General features: G+C 35.4%; 2 long non-coding RNA genes across 2 annotated transcripts in view; both read right to left on the bottom strand.

Annotated features, from left to right (window-relative positions):
- The window catches only part of LOC149133151 (uncharacterized), a 139,114-nt gene that overhangs the window by 16,969 nt on the left and 100,563 nt on the right, over positions 1 to 21,582 (bottom strand). The window lies entirely within an intron of this gene.
- Positions 5,911 to 8,456, bottom strand: LOC149133152 (uncharacterized). Its single transcript, XR_016243755.1, has 2 exons — positions 7,649 to 8,456; positions 5,911 to 6,305 (listed from the first exon to the last, which is right to left on the bottom strand). It is a non-coding gene; the product is annotated as an uncharacterized LOC149133152 (long non-coding RNA).

Genomic DNA, 21,582 nt, shown 5'->3' with positions numbered 1-21,582 from the left:
GTAACGAAGCTAAAACATACAGAGTGAATCCGCTTGGTACAGATTGACCCCGGACGGTCCTGTGCATGCGCACTAAGTTTTGACGTTCTACCTCACTTCTACTATTTACAGAAGTGCTTGTAAATATTAATTTCGAAAAGCCCTTTAGTTTAAAAAGGGTGCAAGCTGCCCATGGGACTATTAATTTACCTCTCGTAACTTCTAAATTCAAATCACATAAGCAATATATCTAAATACAAAGAGGGACGGATAGATAGATAGATAGATAGATGTGTGTGTGTGTGTGCATATATTCCTACATATTCCACCAATTACATCACGAATCAAATCACCATCTCAAAGCTTGAACTTTCCTACCTCCTTACCCGTTATTGGCGATAAACACCTTTCTGTCTTCTGTAATACACTCACACTTACAAACTGTGCGCACACACTCCCACACATGCATATAATGTTATGTATGCATTGTATATGCCTAACTGTATAAATGTTTTTACGTTGTATGCTTATTAGATTTACAAACATATATAATACATGCAGATACAGATCCATATATTTACATATATTTATACATATGTATATACATATATATATATATACATACTCTCACAAACACAGCCATATGTGTGCGTGTTAAGAGCGCACGTGTGTATGTGTCTTCATGGATGCGTGTTTTCGCACATTGCTTCATTGCGTTGTCTTTCCAAACGCTGAATGTAAATTGTGTTCGCCACATATAAAACATTCATACAAACCTACACGCACGTATGTGTTTATATTCATTTGAAATATATTTTGTGTACACTTAAGTTAACTAAAAGCCCTTTTTGTTTGTTTTACCGTTGAGAAAGCAAATGGATAAATATTTCACAAAACTCCCGCTTGGAAATCTCTATGTTTTTAGTTTTCATTGAAAAACCTTCCACATACATTCATTGTCATAGAAAATGGTTGGTTCCTGTGATTGGTGTTTCTTTGCAAACAACTATAATTGACACATTTTCAAGTAAGAACATGAAAACAATGTAAAACAAGAGGAAATCAATCCATTTGTTGCTAGAGTTTCTTATTTCCCTTTGAAATTCTGCCGTATACTTTTGCATGCATATGTTTGTATAAAGAATACTGTATATAGTCACACACACACACACATATCTGTATGTATATGTTCATATATATGTATATATGCATACATATATATGTATACATGGAAATGTATGTGTGTGTGTGTGTGTATGTGTGTGTGTGATTACTTTTAAAAGTGAATGAATTGTTAAATAAATGTTGGCAAGTTGTAAAAACGGTTATTATGCTACATCAAATGCATGGCATTATGTCGTGGTATCAAAGCGTTAACGAGTGTCTGTTATTAGTGTTTAACATGTAGATAGATAGATAGGTAGATAGATTAGATAGACAGACAATCACAGGCGTGTGTCGGTTCGGTAGCAAGTTTGCCTTCTAAACAAATGATCCCGGGTTCATTCCTAATGCGTGGCACTTTGGGCATATGCTTCCTGCTACAGCGTTGGGCCGACCAAAGCTTTGTGAGTGGATTTGGTGGACGGAAAGAGAAAGAAGCCTACCGTACATGTGTGTGTGTGTGTGTGTGTGTTTGTGTCAGTGTGTTTGCCTCACCCCAACTCAACATCGCTTGACATATGGTTTTGCCCTGTTTACATCCATGTAACTGAACGAATCGGCAAGATCAATATACAATTGCATATTCCTTATTACGCAATAAATTCAATTAATCTATTAAAAACAATCTAAATTATATAAACAATGCTTTTATTTACATGATTAATTACAATTCCCGGCAAATTAAAAAAGAAACTAACATCCACGGTTGTTTCGTCAAGTTCTAGTCGCAATAATATAATCTATGATTTTAAAATTTCCCTCTGCAAAACTCTCTCTCTCTCTCTCTCTCTCTCTCTCTCTCTCTCTCTCTCAGGGTGGGGCGAGCGAATCCAACCAATGAAGCTGGGGATTTCGACAAGAAAGATTTTAGAGACATGAATTAACATAAACGCAATGTGATGTCCCTTGTAAAGCAACATTTCTAATCATGTAATCCCTCTCGCCACGTGGATTAGCATTTCTCTCCTTGTCTTCACCTCTCACATCCAATAACTACACACACACACACACACACGGGTGCATAAAGATATGTGTGTGTATGTGTGCGTTTCTGTTTGTCTTGGGAAGCAAGGAATATATGAACAGGATCATGCAGGACCTAGGGTTGTAGCCATCGGTCAGTATAAACCATGATAAAATAGCTGAATAAAAGACATAATGGTCATGGCCGGTCCTCAGAAGATTTGTCAGTGTTGTATGTAGATCAGCCTTGATCCCGTTGTCCTATGATGAAAAGGCTTCCAACCGTGACCATCACATCTGTTTTCCTGAGTCAAGTTGTAGGACTACTTTATCTCATGAGTCATCCTTGCAAAAGACGATCTTAGTATGAGGGAAATTTAGCTGCTATGTCATGTGACAGTTATTTAACTAAAAGAATCTCGTTGACTTGTTCTGTTATAGTTTTGCCACATAAAATAAAACCACACAAAATCTCTCGGAGAGTCTCAAAGAATCAATGCGAGTGTGAGGTGTCAAACGCCTCAGTTAAACAAGAATCAATGCGAGTGAGAGGTGTCAAACGCCTCAGTTAAACAAAGAAACCAAGCATGTGATGAAGATAGGATTTCAGCGAGTAATTTTAGTTAACATGGTAGCAAATGAACTTTGGAAATTTTATTGGGTGTTCTTTTTGTATTTTGGCATATTTCATCGTCGATATTTGATTTCTGCGAATTCCAGGCATTTTCCTTTCTTTCTTTGGTTTTCTTTTTCGTTTTTTCTTTTAAGGCTACCTCGGATGTAATGTTATTGCCATTTTCTACACAGAGCAGTCAATTGTTATCGATCGTAATGATGTTTATTGGCGTGGAACTATTGAAATATTTATTCCCTGTGATATCTCATAGAACAGAGAGAAGCATGAAATATCTGTAGATTATACTCGTAGGGCATTCATTGAGAGATTTATAGATGCATCAGCACGCAACACACACACACACACACACATACATACATATATATATGAAATGTTAACAACTAAAAATTCTCCAAATATTTAGGCAAACATGACAACTGTGTTTTAAAGTTCAGCTCACTTTACGTTAAATACAGCTGTCTATATTTGTGAAGATAATGGCTGCACGGTCAGTTTTTGAATCGCATAGCAGCAGCAGCAGTAGTAGTAGTAGTTGTTATCACTGTTGTTTATGATAGTATTATTGTTTATGATGGTGGTGACGAAGCTGCTACTGTGATTGTTGTGGCTGCTCCTCCTGCTGTTGCTGCTGACAGTGGCGTCGTTGTTGATGCTATTTTTTCCCAAATTCTTATTCAGTGAAGCAAAAATATAAACATATATGCATATGCGCAAACACACGCCCATAGACCCGTGCACACAGACGCATGGATATTTATGTATAGGATTTTCGATGAAAGTTAGCGAGCCAAAACTTCGAAATCACTGTCACACTTCTCGTAAAAGTTTCTGTACATGTCTAGCAAAAAGTAATGCATAATCTTTCAGTTTAATGTTAAATTGTTATTTTATAAAACTTGACATACAAAAGAACACACACTCAAACATATATATATATATATATATATATATATATATATATATACACACACACATACAGAGTCATGTAGCAATGGGTGTGTGTGTGTATGCGTATGTGAAATCTATATAAGTCTTGAAGTTTATTGTTCGTCGTGGCACGAACTGAACTCAGTGATCTGATATGTGAGAGATTAGATGAACTATAACTGTCAGATTCCAGTATTTCACAATGGTTGTGTGTGTTCTGGAAGAAACTGTTATGTGTCGTTCCCATTTGGAAACTATTTCTATTCTTCTACGACAACCAATGCCGCCAGATTATTTTGTCTTTTGTTTAGAGAACACTGAACATTCTTATTATTTTCGAAGAAATAAAATATATATATTTGAATTGGGTGGGGAGAATGTTTTGTTTTTCTTCTTTATTTTTGTATGTCATTGTCAGAGCAAGCAGGATGGCAGAACTGACCTCTCAGTGGGTTTCTAGTCTAGACATAGAAATGTAGAGGTTATCCTCATACTCGGGAGCTGGTCTGATTCCAACAGATCCATCATCATCATCATCATCATAAAGCCCTAGAACTTACTGTTTCGTAATTCGGGGACAGTAAGGTCGAGGGTCGCTTCCTTAGTGTCCATGGTAGCTAAGTGTTCATGGTATCCATGATAGCCAGTGTCCATGGTATCACAACACCCGACTGAACGGGAGGACAGTCCGTCGCGTGGGTTGTTCATTTACAGCTGAGTGGATTCGGGCAACAAGAAATGAAATGTGTGGCTCAAGGATACAACACACCGCTCGGTCGAGGAATTGAAACCGCGCTCCAACCATCATCACTGCACATCCCTAACCTCAAATCCACGTACTTTCTAATCCATTTGGCTAGAATCTGCTAAACATACCCACGGACCGCTTGACGAATTTAGAAAGTGTTTCTGGATTGAGCTATCAATGACGTCAATCACGTATCTTCTCTGTATTTCATTTTGCATAAATGCATCGTGGAAACTGAGTCACTAATTCATGGTAATGGTCAAGTCATTCTTGGTGATTTCAGCCAAATTATTTTCGCATGATTAAGATGAGGATTATCACAATATACGTCGTACTAATCTGCATTTCCTGGGGCACAAACGGTAACCATCGCTAAATTATTTGCAGATCATGGTTATTCTTCAGGTTAACAGATAGCTGCCACTGCTACTTTGAAAAATAATGTAGATTTTCATGGGTTCCTGCCAATCTCACCAAAATCACTGGTACCTTGGTAACCATTTTTACTACACTACTGTATTCAGTAGAGCACCCCTTCCGTTGCCTCAGATGAATGCAGACACATTTGTAAAGTACATTGGCTGGAACAGCATGGCGATACGAAATATTGAGCGGAAGTATGCCATTATGGTGACCAAATAATTTATAATGTTTGCTGTTAGGAAACGCAGCAAACAATATTTCTTTTAAGCTTCATTTTGTATGATTTATATTAACTTTGTATCGTTGATTGATTAAAGGACTTTTTATTATCAAATAGCATTTTATTAGAAAATAGCATTTTAGGACTGGCAATTTCCAGCAAAGCAACCTCTCCACTTCTTTTAAACAAAGCGTTATGTACGTGTGCACGCATATATGTATCTATACTTGCATGTGTGTATATATGTGTGTGTGTGTACGTAAGTACATAGGAATGTGTGTGTGCGCGTGCGTAAGTGTATGTGTGTATGTAAAACGAATAAATAGTTAAACGTCAAGAAATGCTTTGAGGCGAAACACTGCTGACTACAATGAAGCAAAGGGAGATGAATGTTGCTCAGTTCTGAAATTTCACGCTTCCCGCTTCAGCGTTCCTGTATCTCTTCCTCGGGACTCGTCTGACAAACGATAACGAGAAACCCAGAGCATCGATTATCGCCCTTGGGTCTTCTGAGATTTCAGTCCGAGAAATGCACAGGAACACGCTCACAGGAATATGTACATATACACATATACGTGTTTGTGTGTATACTTAAGCTTGCGAGTGTTTGTGCGAGATACATACAATACATATACATTCACACACACACGCATATATATATATATATATATATACACACACACACTGATAGATTGGTTGATACAAAATAAACTGACAGACAGAAAGACAGGCGGTCAGACAGACAGACAGACAGAGATAAATAGACAGACAGACAGACGGATAAATAGATAGATAAATAGACCTAAGAGTAAGCAGCAGAGAGAAAACTGAGAGCCCAATACTTAAAACTACAATCACAATGTATAATTTATTAGAAGCTACAACTTCATTGATCATAGTTTCTCATTGCCCTCCTCGGGTGTATATATATATATATATATATATATATATATATATATGCGGGGGTGAGTGAAGTGTGTGCCTGTAGAGATAAAGAAATATGGCTTTAGTTGTATTAACATTCAGGGGAAAATGATGTTCAATGTATACATATAATATTCGTGTTCAGCAATTCTTTTGATTTTAAGGTTCCACTCCGCTGCTATTCCAATGTTACAAGAGCACGAGAATGAATTGGTGTTACGCTCTTACGTTTAGCTTATCCATTTCTTTCTTTATTTCTTTATTTAGTCATTCATTCATTTTCAAGTATCAAGGCTCAATCTGTTTGTGTTTCACATATTCTAAATAAACGAAAATTCAAATCGATAAAACGCTGAAGCAAGTTTTCTATCATTTTTAGTTTTTATACTTTTTACTGAATTCACTTACGACACACTGCAGATATGCTGCAGCACAATATATTGTTCTGGTACTTACCCTATCATTAATATACACAGTCACACACATATAACAAATAAATATATACATACATACATATATATTTTACAGATATATATACAGATATACAAAATATGGGGATTTAGTTCACGGGTGATCTAAACAATTAGGTTCGCTAGGTAGGTGCTGTAACGGAGTACTAGGGCTCCAAGTTTATAACCGAGACGGTAGTCACGGAGCCATTGCAGATTTCCAATAAAGCGAATACATAATTGTTAAAGAGGACAACAGACGTTAAGGCAAGGCAAACTTCTCAAGTCATATACTTTATTATTATTGGAAAAAAAATTCGAAGTCTTACAGCTGTTTCTCGGATATCCGAGAGTATGGTATATTCCGTCATCGGACACAAATACTCCTGTCCTCTATGTCATCACTTTATTAATTTATACCCTTCTCATTTTCCATATTTGTCTCTGATGACGGAATATCGCATACTCTGGGATATCCCGGAAACAGCTGTAAGATTGAATTTTTTTCTTATAATGATAATGTATATGACTTGAGATATTTGCCTTGCCTTCACGTTTGTTGTCCTCTTTAACAATTATATATACATACATACATACACACACACACATATATATAATGTGTGTGTATATATATATATTACCTTAATTTGGGAAACGAATTTCGAAATCAGTCGGATACAACTCTTTAGCATAACGTGCAGCTGCATATCGTACAGTTGGGTCTTTTTAATATCATATATATGTATGTATATGTGTATATATATATATATATATATATATATATATATATATATATATATACAAGATATATATATATATACAAGATATATAATAGAAATCAATAATAATTCAGTTTTGGGGATTCATAGATATGCGGGTATTCTATTTCAGATAATACAAAAAAATAACCTAATGAGGTAAAGTATTATTTAGTGATGTGCAAATGGATACCACATGTTTACCTTCAGATATACTCACTAGGTAATTTTTTGTTGGTATTATCTGAAATAGAATACCCGCATATCTATTAATCCCCAAAACTTATTTATATATATATATATATATATATATACATGCACACACACATATATATGCTTCTAAACTTCCTTTACAATGCAGTTGCTACCAGAAAGTTATAAGCTAGAAGATTCGTGTCTGGTGTAGCAACAATGGGATTGAACTCAAGTCACGTAGATCTAAAATGAACTGCTTACCCATTTGGCTCTACATTCGATTTCTATTCGAAAGCTAATCTGTTGCTCTTGAGATTCGGTCTCAAAGCTCTGTACCGTATAATACTATTCTTTTTGAAATCTGTATTGGTTGTTAATTTCTTGAGAAATCTTATTTAGAATCTTGTTACAAATTTTGGAAGGATGTGTATATGTGGCTACTCCGTCGTTATATGCTGACAACAGCCAGCTGAACCTCATACATCCTGAGATATATCATTACAGTGGAAACTGTGTGAAAGTTAATTAAATTCAGATTCAACATTGGTAACATCGATGTCGAAGCAGCAGATATTCAATGGCATTGTCGTGTGACTTCCATGTATACTAGTGATTGATATCTTCTCAATTACGGTTTTATTCACAGTTTATATGTTTAAGAGTGCATGCGAGTTGAGGTTTTGTATAAATATACATGCTTTTATCAGAAGGCAAGGGGCCTACTTTGCCATTTTATGATCTATAACTTAATCTGCAGCATCGTAGCCTTTCTTAAACGTAAATTTTGTTCGTGCAATCTTTTTAAACTTATCATTTCTTCCGGTTCGCTCTGTGTGTTCCTTATACAATTCTCTCTCTATTCATTAACCTCTGTCACAAACTCATTTTCGATATATTTATCTTCTTCCAGTATCGCTTTTTATTTCGTTGCTATTCTTATTCTAACGTATAGAACGATTGTGACGTCATGAAAACCAGCACGATCTCCCTAAGGTTCTACCGTTGATATCAATATCTCGAATCATTAAAATAGCAATAGGAAAAAAATTTTGTTAACGACCATTCTTTAGCTTTGATACACAGAACTCGCGTATACAACGCACATCATACATATATGTTTCTTTTATCTGTGAGTTATACACACACACACACACACATATGCAGTATGTATACCATATATTGCACATGATCCATACTTATTTTAGACGTACGGTAGAATTCTAGAGAAGGCACCTTTCTTGCATTGCATATGGCTAAACCATCGCAGACAACGCTCAGTGTGCATCGAAGTCTACCAAATCCATTCAAAAGGCTTTGCGGTCGGCCCGCGGCTATAGTACAAGACACTTGCTCATGGTGCCACGCAGTGAGACTGAACCCGGAACCATGTGGTTGGAAGCAAGCTATTTGCCGCATATATACATTCATGTACTTATATGTATGTGTATATATAAAGTATAAGATTTTCGTGTTACGGTGAAAGTTAATCTATTTGTGGGAATTTGTAAAAAGGTTTTATAGGCTTTCTTTCCACGTCTTTGCGGGGCGGGTTTTCATAACATGAGTGTGTTCTTGACAGAGCTACATTATCAGTAAACGGAAAGTATTGAAAACAAGAGAAATAAAGAGTGTAAAGCAGGGATACAACAAGCGGAAGCAACAGAAACTGATCTGTATGTGCAGAGGTGCGTGCGTTTTCTGTCTGATTCTATGCAAATATGAATAGATGTGTAGTGTGTGTGTGTGTGTGTGGTTGTACATCTATATGTAGAATTTCGTTACATGTGTTTCTATAATGTGTATATTATGTATGCATGTAAGTAGACTTGTACATATATAATTCTATCTATGTATCTCTCTCTATATATGTGCGTGTGTGTATGTGTGTATATACATATATATATATATATAAACGTACATATACATAAATATATACACATATGCATATAATCGTACACTTGTTTGCAGATATGTACGCTTTAATAATATGGGTGTGTGATGTGATGTGACCGGGTTATAGCGTGCATGTATGTACGTGTGTAAAAGAATAAAAGAGGAAGTCATTGAATACCACCTCATCCTCTCCCTCTTTCCCTCTCCCCTCTCTCTCTCTCTCTTCCAATCTTTGTCTTTCTTCTTTGAATTTAATTGTAATATTTATCCAGTTTGGTGTGCAGCAATCAGAGAAAGGTTATAATCTAGGAATAAATGTCATGAAGTAATTAATTCAAACATCCCACGTTCTCTATTCTAATTATGTTTGTATTTGTTAATGAAATACGGCAGATTAATTGTTGCTGATTCCATCGACTACAGATCCCCCTTTATCTTCTGATAAAGTAGGAAATCATTAATGACCCTATTATTCCATCAATGATTAGAGTATTGTTGATTTCGATGATTTGGGATGCATGCTTATCCCTGATCCAATTTATTACATTCAGACAGTATAACCCCATCATCATCAGCAGCAGCATGAACAACAACAACAACAACTGCAAAGCAAGACATTAAATTATGGTTTAAAATTTTATCACAAGGCCAGCAATATCGGGGAGGGGCGTAAGTCGATCACATTGGCTCCAGTATTCAAATGGAACTTATTCAATCGGTTCGCTTTTGTAGAACCACTAAGTTACAAGGATGTAAACACTCCAACACCAGTTGTCAAGCGCTATTGGGAGACAAACAGACACACAATACATACATACATATATGCGTGTGTGTTTGTGTGTGTGTCTATTTATACGACGCGTTTCCTTCAGTTTCCGTCTACCAAATTCACTCACAAGGCACTGGTCGACCCAAAGATATCGTAGAAGGCACATGCCCCAGTTGCTCTATGGTCAAAGATAGTTTCTACACAAGTTCTCTAGGACTACATTTTCTTATAAGTCCTTCCCTCTTCTAGAAACTATCGATTCGAATAAACGCGAAATACCGAATAAATTGTATAGAGTGTTTTATTCTTTAATAAATTCAGTGTAAGAACAAATACTGTCAACTTGCCAATGGTAAGTGAGTTCGTTGTGACAAGTCAGTTTGGTAAGATTAAGAGAAAGTTATTGTTAATATAAAAGTTTTTCAGTTTCGGTGACAAGAAATGTCATTCGAAAAGTGTTCCACAAAGACTGTTGTGTGCTTGTGTATGTCTGTGTGTGTTTGTGTGTGCTTGCAAATTCGTGTGCGTATCTACAAATAAGTCTATATCTTCACGAGAATGCATACATACATGTGTGTATACAAAGAGCATACACATACATAAGGACTGTCTGCGTGAATGAGAATGGACTCTCAGACTTACTGAGAACCGTAAGACTACATTAAGTGAAGCTGTGACGGTTGTACCTCCGTTGGCGACATGCTGTGTGATGATTAACTTTTGTCTTAACCATCTGTGTATTGATGTCTCAATAGCTGTGTGCTAAGTCATCAGTAATTAAATTTGTCTGTTGATATAACACCATTCTAATCACTGATTTGTTCAGACTTTAATTCTACTACCACGTAATTTCCAGAGAGTTAGTTCGAAACGCTGGTTCTCTACGGATGCATTGCATTCTTTATTAGCAAAGATTCATTAGATCATTTTTTTTTTAACACCCAGGTCAAATGTGATTAAACCCCAAAACAGTCTAGCTATGACCAAAACCATTTTTGTACATACAAATTTGGACAAATTTCTTCTGTGTCTTTTATGCTGTGGTTATTGATAATATCGAATCCCATGCAGTCCCAGTTTTAATGTAGTATGGCTATTATCAAAGATATACTCTTTTATTTGTAAAGATTATTTCTACAGATATTCTATAACCTTAACAATATAATGTAAACATGCACTGCTAACGCAGTAGAACGTGGCATTGACTTTTAAACACAATATACTTCATAGTATATTATGGTTGCATACCAACAAGTCATTAGTTTATTATTTGTGTATACTGTATCAGTGACGACATTATATTATATGTCCTTCATTTCTATTGTTCCTGTGGTGGTGTTTGTGGTTATTGTTCGAGCTAATGTGTGATCAGGGAAGTGACAACGGTGAAAAATATAATTGCATCTACCATTTAAAACTGACATAAACTGAAACAAACAAATTTAATTATTTCTCTGGGTGATTTTTCTTGTTCCAAAATGAAATACAATATCGGTGAGCATTTTGTGAATGTGAAAAAAAAGACCTATATGTAATACACAAACTTATATATACATATATAAATACATACATACTTACAAACGTGTGTGTGTGTGTGTGTGAGTATTTATCTATACATATATATCTATATATATATACATGTATGTATATATACATACATAGGCGCAAATATATAGATATATTTACACATATATATACATCTCAATTTATCTATCTACTTGTCAATACACACACATACATATGGGAAGCAGTTTTAAAGACATTGAATGTGAAGTAGAAGTACACATGGTACTCTTATTATTCTAGTAATTTAACTGACTAGAAAAATTGTATTTAATGGTCTGAAACAGAGTTCACGACATATAAATTGCTATGAATGTATATACACAGATATATACACACACATGCACGCACATAGAGCTAGCTTGCTAGAGACAAACTGATACACACATCCATCCATAGATAGATAGATAGATAGACAGGCAGATAAGCAGACAGGCAGATAGTGTTTTTGATAGAGAAATATCTGAAAAATACGTGCACACACACACACACATATACTGAGAGACGGATTGACAGATGTATTTATTCGTGTGTGTGAGACCGTGTATGATATATATCATATTAGAAAGCATCATCATACTAAATATAATAGAATTTGTTTGAAATGGCCAAGATGAGTCTAAGACCATGTAATTCCATCAGTTTCAACACATGAACTCGTAACAAATCCCCTGCTGACAAAAAAAAAAAAAGCAAATTGTTGTTTAGTATGTTTTTTTGATTTTATTTATTTTCCAACTAATCTTTATTTCATGTATTTATTATTTATTTTTGTTGTTTGTGTTGTTTTGCTTTGTTAATTTTCTATTCTTTGTCTAAGCGTTTACAATTAATTCCCATCAGGAATCAACTAGCGGCAAATAATACTAGAATTGAAGTTAATACCGTGAAAATTTGAAGTGTAATACAAAATACTAACCAAAAATGGCAGCCAAGTGGAATTGGTGATAAAATTCCTGTACAGATTTTGAAAATATCGATTTTATTTTTCGAAACCTTTTTGTAAAGACAGCCTGATCAAACTAGTCAATGTTATTGTGAGAGATTCTTCATGCTTTATCGGAAACACTCTTCACTATAATTTGCCAAAGTATTTCTTGAATAAGATATTAGTTTCTTAACTCGTACACACCCCACACAACCTCAGTCTACGATGCCACTGTGTAGTCATGTCTTTGTCAATCAATCGTTAGTTGCGGTTCTACACAGAATACCTGCCGGCTTTTCTTGGCTTCTGTTCAAAGCGTAAGCAGTATTGAATAATGAATGATAACTATAAGGCTGTTTTGCGGAGAAAAGGTAGCTAGGTCGGTCGGCTGGTGGCAAGCTAGATAGAGAGGATATAGGAATAGCGATAAACAGATAGATAGACGTTGTTTAGTACGAAAGCTATATAGATACGTTAGTAGTATGGATGGTGAAGACAATGGCGTTTGACTGGTGATATGTGTTGGTTTATTTAATTGTGCTGTGGATTGCTCCTCTCGCTACGCAGACGTTTCCTTGAGCAAACTTCCTTCCATATTGATCCTTATGCATCATTTGTGCTGCTGGTGCTGTTAATGTTATTAATCATTGCTATTAATCTTGTTGTCGTTATTATGTAACTATTGTTAATATTCTTGTTGTTATTTATATATTTTTATTCTTATATTTTTTTATTGGATTCAGTCATTGAATGCTGCGATTCCGGAGCATTGCTGTCAAGTATTTTTGTCGATAATATAGATCTAACTACTTCTAGCATTCTGTTTCTTATTTTACCGCCAAGTTAGGCTTTAACACAAAAAGTCACACATTGCTGCATCGGTTTACAATAATGGTAAATATAAATATTAATACAAACAGACATGGAAGCACACAAAATTCCATTCACAATTTGTATCTCAACCCAAGGCTATAGACACTTGCTCCAGGCACCGTGCAAATCGATCGAAACCGTAACGACTTGGTTACAAACTGAACTTTACATACATACACAGACATATATTTATAGATAGATAATTAAATAAATAAAGTAGTAAATATTCATGTATATATATATATATATATATATATATATATATATATATATATATATTTATATATTTATTACGAAAATACTTTTCGTGTATACGTGCGTACGATGTGGTTTGTGTTACTGTTTACTTCGTATTCCGACACAAATTGTTATCACTAAACTGACTCTCCTTAAAAGAAAACAAGTGCGAACACAACTCATAGAAAATGTAGATACACATTGATACATAGGAAGAGGAAGTCATGTAAAAGCATAAATATGCAAAAAAAAAAATGAAATGAAATATTTCGTAGCGTGAATTTTTGTTTGTAGTACCAAGTTGCACCTTTCGGGTTTATTTTGAACATCATAGAGAGATGTTCTAATTCTTCTGCAATGCAAAAGAGTTTTCTCCTCGAAAACTGGCTGCCATGTTTCGTTGGCTTTAAAATTCTTTTACCTTCTTCTGAAGACTCCTTAATGGTTTAGGAGCAGACGAGAAGAAATGATAAAACAGTCAATGGAAGTTGTGTGCAATAGTTTATTCACGTGTTCTGATAAAAAAGAAAATGAAAAAAAAAGAAGAGAGAACTACAACAGATACCATTTCAGCATTTATCTCGTTCGAAATAATCTCCTTCGAAAGCCAAATACATTATCCAGCGTCGTTCCCATTGATGGAAGCATTACCGGGATGGATTTGGTAGACGGAAACTGATAGAAGCCCGTCGTATATATATATGTATATATATATATATATATATATATATGCCTGCGTTCCCCACCACCATTGCTTGACAGCCGATGTTGGTGTATCTACGTCCCCGCAACTTAGCGGTGCTCCAGCGTGGCCGCAGTCAAATGAGTGAAACAAATGAAATAATACAATGTACGTATGTATGTGTGTGTGTAGTATGCTCTGTGTGTGTGTGTGCGCGCGCGTTTGCGTACATTTGTCTAAACATTTCTATTGTGCTTTCTCCATCTCACGTTTTATCGTTTCTATTCTCCACTTTTTTTCGCATAATTACATTAAAATCGTTTCTTCAACGGACCATCCTCTGTATTTAAATCTATTCTTTTTTCAAATATCTTTTCTATCTCAATTTTTCTTTTTATCTCTCACACCTTCCGTTTATTCATTTTTTTTCATCTTCATTATTAACCGATATCGCTTTCATGGCTGTCCGTATTCAGCGTCTTAATTGTTTTATGTTTACACTCTGTCGCTAAGTTTATATCGTTTTCCTCTATATGGTGTGAAGATAACACGTGGAAACGCAGATTTTTAGTTGTCAATGTTTAGATTAAAACAATTTCACAAATTAAGTATATATAAAGAGGGAGGGGGAGAGAGAAAGGCGGAAAGAGAAAGAAAGACATATATACAAATATATGTATATCTGTGAATATATATATATATACATGCATACACGTATATATACACTCTTGAGTTGAAATTCTGCAGAGATCGACTTTATCTTTTATATTTTCGAAAGTAGATAGATATAGTACCAGTAGAATGTGGTTTCGATACATCGACTTGCCACTTCCGCCCGTAATTTCTGCTCTGAAACCAATATCTACGTGTGTTTCTCATGGCTGCACATGTCTTTCAGGATTCTTTGAAGTATGTATATGCTGCGAATATTTAAGTTTTAAGTGCATATGTGTAGATATACTGAAATATTACAGAGATAGAAATAAACAGACGGATAGAGAGAGAGAAGGAAAGACATAGAATTCTGTGCGAGTCTTTGGTGACCCGACATGTATCAGGTCAGTCTCTCTGATCCGAAAATATCTATTTGCATAACAGAACATCTGCCTGTCTGAGTTAACCAGTAAATATACGTTTGGCCTTCTCTCTTCGCTTTCAGTGGGATATCCGAACTGCAGATTATGAAATGAAGATTCACTACAAAGAACTAAATTTATATATCAAGCAGACATAACTTTGCTTACTCTCTTCCGACACCCATTTCAGTCTTTCAGTCTAGCTTCCGGTTTAAGTCTCCGATATTAGCTCTGCATCATTTTTACCATACTCTTCCGTCACTCCCTCTCTCTCTCCTCCTCACACACACTCTCTTTATACGTGTTTGTATGTGTGTGTGTGTATCTATATTATATATATATCTGTCTATATATATGGTCTGTCTATCTGTCTATCTGTCTGTGTGCATGTTTGTCTGCCTATCTATCTATCCTTATATCTCCGTCGACGCAGTATAAGCAAACTATAGAGAACAAAATGTTCTATTCACATGATAGCCCACAACTTTAAATATCATCTTCTATATGTTAGACATGTTTCTTAGCTTTATCAGACGGTACAAAACTGTTTGAGACTACTAAAGAATAGCAACATCGGCAACGACAACAACCTCAACTAATCCATTGTACATCAGACAAGACGACTCCTATCTCAACTGTTCTAACCGTTTCTGCAACTTGTGCTGATACTATTCCCAGTGTTACCGAAATGTTTCACGGTTAAAAAGAACCAGAAGGAACTCGTGTGGTAAAGACGGATACTGATGAAGTTTAGCGGAGAGTATCCATGCTTTTGGGACCTGAACCTTACTGAGAATCGAGAAGAGCATCCATGCCTTTGGGACCTGAACCTTACTGAGAATCGAGAAGAGCATCCATGCCTTTGGGACCTGAACCTTACTGAGAATCGAGAAGAGCATCCATGCCTTTGGGAGCTGAACCTTACTGAGAATCGAGAAGAGCATCCATGCCTTTGGGAGCTGAACCTTACTGAGAATCGAGAAGAGCATCCATGCCTTTGGGAGCTGAACCTTACTGAGAATCGAGGAGAATATCCATGCCTTTGGGAGTCGAACTTTACTGAATGAGTGAGAACTGATTTAAGTCGCCATATTTGTGACTTTGTTTTTGCACTCCAATGAAGGTGTTTTCTCTGTGTTCCCTCAGCTTACAGGAAAAAGAAACCGAGCTCTCTAAAATCACACACTTAAGTCTTATAAAAGGAAGGACATATGGAATAATGTACTTAGGCAAAACTAAGATTAAAAAACACTAAACAACAAAAGCAACAAATTGTTATTTTCGTTTTTGTTCATTTTTATTCTTTTCTATTCTCTTTACTAAGTCCTCAATTCCAAACAGTTTCTTGTAAAAGCTTTCCACATTTGTAATAAATGTAATTATCCCTATGTGATATTATCATTCTTTATTTCCTGTTCTATATTCTCTTTGACTCTATTCTCCTCTACAAGTTATATCATATACAATAAATGAAATATGAAATGTTGAACGTTTAAAGCAGCAATTCTAAGAATCTTACAACCAACCAAAGGTAGCGATTTCTAAGAGAAAGTAAGGAATGCCACATATTATCAATATTTACAGGCTAGATACGTATCATTTAATTATATACCTACATGTACACGCGTATCTGCGGACATAATATCAGTTTACAGGTGCATACACATACACATGTACATATACAGAATTATATGTACACATGTAGACTACATATGTGTGTAGCTGAGATTGTAAGTGGATTTCTGTATATATATGTTGTGTATGCATGTCTGTGGGGACTCGAAACCGATATGTGAGTATGTGTCATATATGTTGTGTCTCTGATATATGTGTGTGTGTTTGTGAAAGTGAGAGAGGTGGGAAGACAAGGAGGTATGTAACGTTTTTATTTTATTTAACTTTTTTTGTCACAAAATTCAATCTAATATTTTCAAGCAAAAACTGCACAGGTGAAGCAGACTCAAAATCACCGACTTGGTTATAGATTTCATCAGTTGAAATACATACATGTATATACGTATGTGTAGATACACACATACATACTAGCATGCTGCTATGTATGAATGTGTATATGTGTAACATGTATGTGTGTGTGTTATTAGATTATATTGTTCCGCGAAGATAAGATCAACAAAGCATTAATTCATATTAAACAACACACACACACACACATATATATATACATATATATATATATTATAGGCGCAGGAGCGGGTATGTGGTTAGAAAATTGCTTCCCAACTACATGGTTCTGGGTTCAGTCCCATTGCCTGGCACCTTGCTTGGGTAAGTGTCTTCTACCATAACCTCTAGCCTATTAAAGCCTTGTGAGTAAGACAAGAACTATATATATATATATATATATATATATATATATATATATATATATATATATATATATATGGGGGGGGGTGGATACGGCTAAATGTAAGAGACATTCGGAAATAAAGTTGAGTCAGATATTGAAATATAATAAAATATGCACAATGTTTGTATATAGTGCGAAACGATACACAGCACAAAATCCGTAAAATGTATCGATTTTATGCACCACATTTCGGAGGTTGAATGTGTATGGAAACAAATGAAACATCATAAAAACCAGTTTGCTGAAGATTTTGTAATAAATGTGTAATATATAAGCGCAGACATGGCTGTGTGAAAAGAAGTTTGTTTACCAACCACATGGTTCCGGGTTCAGTTCCACTGCGTGCCACCTTGGGCAAGTGTTTTCTACTATAGCTTCGGACCTACCAAAACCTAGTGAGTGGATTTGGTAGACAGAAACTGAAAGAAGTTCGTCGTATACATATAATGTGTGTGTGCTTTTGTGTCAGTGTTTGTCCTCCACAGGTGTTGGTGTGCTTACGTTACTATTAACATCAGCAGTTCGACAAAACGAAACCGATAGAATAAATACCAGGTTTTACAAAAATCAAGAAATGGTGTCGATTCGTGCGACTAAGATTTCTCAAGGAGGTGCTCCAGCATGACCGCAGTTTAATGACTGGAACAAGTCAATGATAAAAGGTAAAATAGCGAAACCACTCTTATTGTAATAGCTCATTCGCCTGTGACGGCTTTGAAATAAAATTTTACGATCAATATCTCATATGAAAGACTCACGCAATGAACCAGACTCTTGTATTCTATCGTCTGTCTGAACTCATTTAAATATAGACGATGAAGCAAGGCGCCCCATTTTACGTGAAATTTTATAATGTAAGTAAAATTGAAAAACTGATTACGCTTACGATGCGATTGCAGAGCCAACCTGTAACTATGCAAACGAACAAATTATATTTTTTCTATCGGTCAGGTTGTGATTTAATGAAAATGTTTCCTTTATGAGTCTATTATTTCTAATCGGTTCAGTTGGCGAACGTAGAACCTCATCCGTTGTCGTGGTTGCTTAGATGGAGGTCAAGAAATACATTGGTGCCAAAGATAAAGTGGCGAATGTAAAATGAGACTCGAAGAGGAATGTGGTGACACATTGAGGTCTGTGATTTTCCGTTGACCTCCGTGGCATACTGGCAGATGCGTAAATATACTACACACACACATAATGTGTTGCGTTATATTTATGTGTCACTCATTACGTACAGTGTTTTCATGAGTAGATGTCTCATTAATATCTGTGCAACAGTAGCACATATCTACTTCATTTGGACATTGTTTACAATGTTCTCTTATCTATCAATGTGACACATTAATTTTGAGCGCTGCATCATATTTACCTGAGTGTCACACTGAGAGATGCTTTATATCTACAGAGGTGGCACACTGACTGCACAGTTCTGTTGTATCTATCGTGGGTCATAATGGATTTAGAGCGGCATTATATCTACCTAGGTGGCACACTGAGATGGTACACAGGCATCTGTGCCATCTCATAGCTACCTCTATAACGCCATCAGTCTAAAACGTGATATTCCATTCACTTCTTCCGACGACCAAACTCTCACATTCCTTGATTCTAGAACCGTGCACACTCTCACCAAAATTCCATATTTTAGCCAAAATCTCTTTCGAATATACACACAACCTTCACCTTTTAATAGATGTTTATTAGTTGCAGAGTTATTTTCTGTATTGAGAAATAACTGTGATGTTATTGTCAGATGGAAAAGGTGTTGATGAAAGGGGTAGCGTGGTCTGGTCAGTGGGGTGGTATATATAGGATGGAAACTAATTACGATGCTGTCCCCAACACTGACCTGTGGAGAGGGTGGATTCAGGGGGAGGAGAGAAGAGAAAGAGACAATATTTGTGGGGTGGTGAGATTTTCTATTAGACATTTCCATCGATATAAACAAAAACAAAATGGCTCCAAACGCAGGAAATATACCTGTGTATACATGGTTAGTCGACTTTGAAAAGAAAATAATAGAATAGTGCGATAAGAGAACAAAAGAAAACCGCCACCACCCTCTAACAATAGCAACAAAGAATATGATAATCACAACGAAAGAATTGGTTAGTAATATGAAGCTATCGATAAGAAACAGACCAGAATTATCTCCATGTTATAAGATTTGTTTCAATAACAACGTCTATTCTTTCGCCAAATTCGTGTTTTTTCTTCAAAGAATCTAAGTCTATGCGTATATATGTAGGTATGGATATATATGTATACCTGTGTGTATCTACGTGTATCTACGTATATGTGGATGTGTGTAAAAACACACATGAACGAAATAATGCATTGTCATCGAAATTCACAAACCTAAGTATACCAACACACACATACACACCCTACACACACAAATATTTGCGTAAACTCCTGGTTTTATACATGCAGGACTGTGTCAGCGTGTATTTAGGTGTGTGAGTAGATATACTTTTTATGGATACAAAGAGAAATATAATGGCGTATACATGATTTGAATACGTTTTTGCATATGTGTGTACGCATATATATATATATACATAAACATATGTATACATAAACATATGCATACATATCCATTCATATATAATATAAATATGTATATATATATATATATATATATATATATGTGTGTGTGTGCTTATGAATATGTATGTATGCTTGTACATATATAATTATGTCTGTGTGTATCTTTATACACAAACACACACACACACACTTGGATAGATGGAGAGAGAGAACATCATTTTCTTTCATGTAAATTTCATTAAATACACGACCGGTCAAGATTTATCGTATTACTTTAGAATTTTTTTAATATTTTCGTATTAGCTTTTTACAGATAGTTTGAAACAATAGGATTCTTAAATAAATATCCGAAGTTGCAAGACATATGCATTATCATTTTCAAGAATTTAATGTTTAGCGTCTATACTGCAACTTATATACAGAGTGAAAACCCGAAGACTTTCCCACCAATTTTTAGGAATACAAACGAAATGTCCCAAGTACGAATATCGCTCTAAACAACAAATTAAACAAGATAAACACGCTATATCTTCATTCACTCACATATACGTATCGATATATATAAACAAAACGAAAAATGAAACGAAATCTATACGGACATAGAAAAATGATTTCCATCCATATATCAAAACCCAAAGTAATACCAATATATATATAAATCCACAAACCTATCTGAATATACCAACAAGCACACAAGCACTCGCACACATTCACATGAATAAATATTTGCGTAAATTCCTGCATTTATATGTCCATGTGTGTGGGGGCATATACACACAAACATACACACATATATACATTCATATATCTGTATCCATATATGTGTTTATGTATATAAAGGATGTGCATATCTATTTATCTATCAATCTATCTACTTACCTATCTATCTGTCTGTCTGTCTTTGACATTTGCTTAAGAACTTCCCAAGCCTATCACCGTTATTCTTTATGTTGGAGCGGGTTCTCGTTTTGTCATTGAGAAAAGGAGAGATTTGAACCAGCGAAAATCCGACAGCCGAAACAGATTCCACATGACATCCCATCAAATTCTCTCACAACCTCAAAAATATGAATGAAAAGTTGACCGCCGCTGGATTTGAACAGAGAGCGCAAGATTTTGAACAAATACAGTCAGACTTTACATTTGACTCCCTTATAGTTGTAAGAATTATGTATGTATTAGTGTATGTGTATAATATGTGCGTGTACATGCATATGAATGTACGTATGGGGCCGATAGATGAAAAAAACGCG

The sequence above is a fragment of the Octopus bimaculoides genome, chromosome 11 (assembly GCF_046866305.1).
Source record: "Octopus bimaculoides isolate indiv1 chromosome 11, ASM4686630v1, whole genome shotgun sequence".
Taxonomy (NCBI): Eukaryota; Metazoa; Mollusca; class Cephalopoda; order Octopoda; family Octopodidae; genus Octopus; species Octopus bimaculoides.
This window is presented reverse-complemented; position numbering and strand designations above follow the sequence as displayed.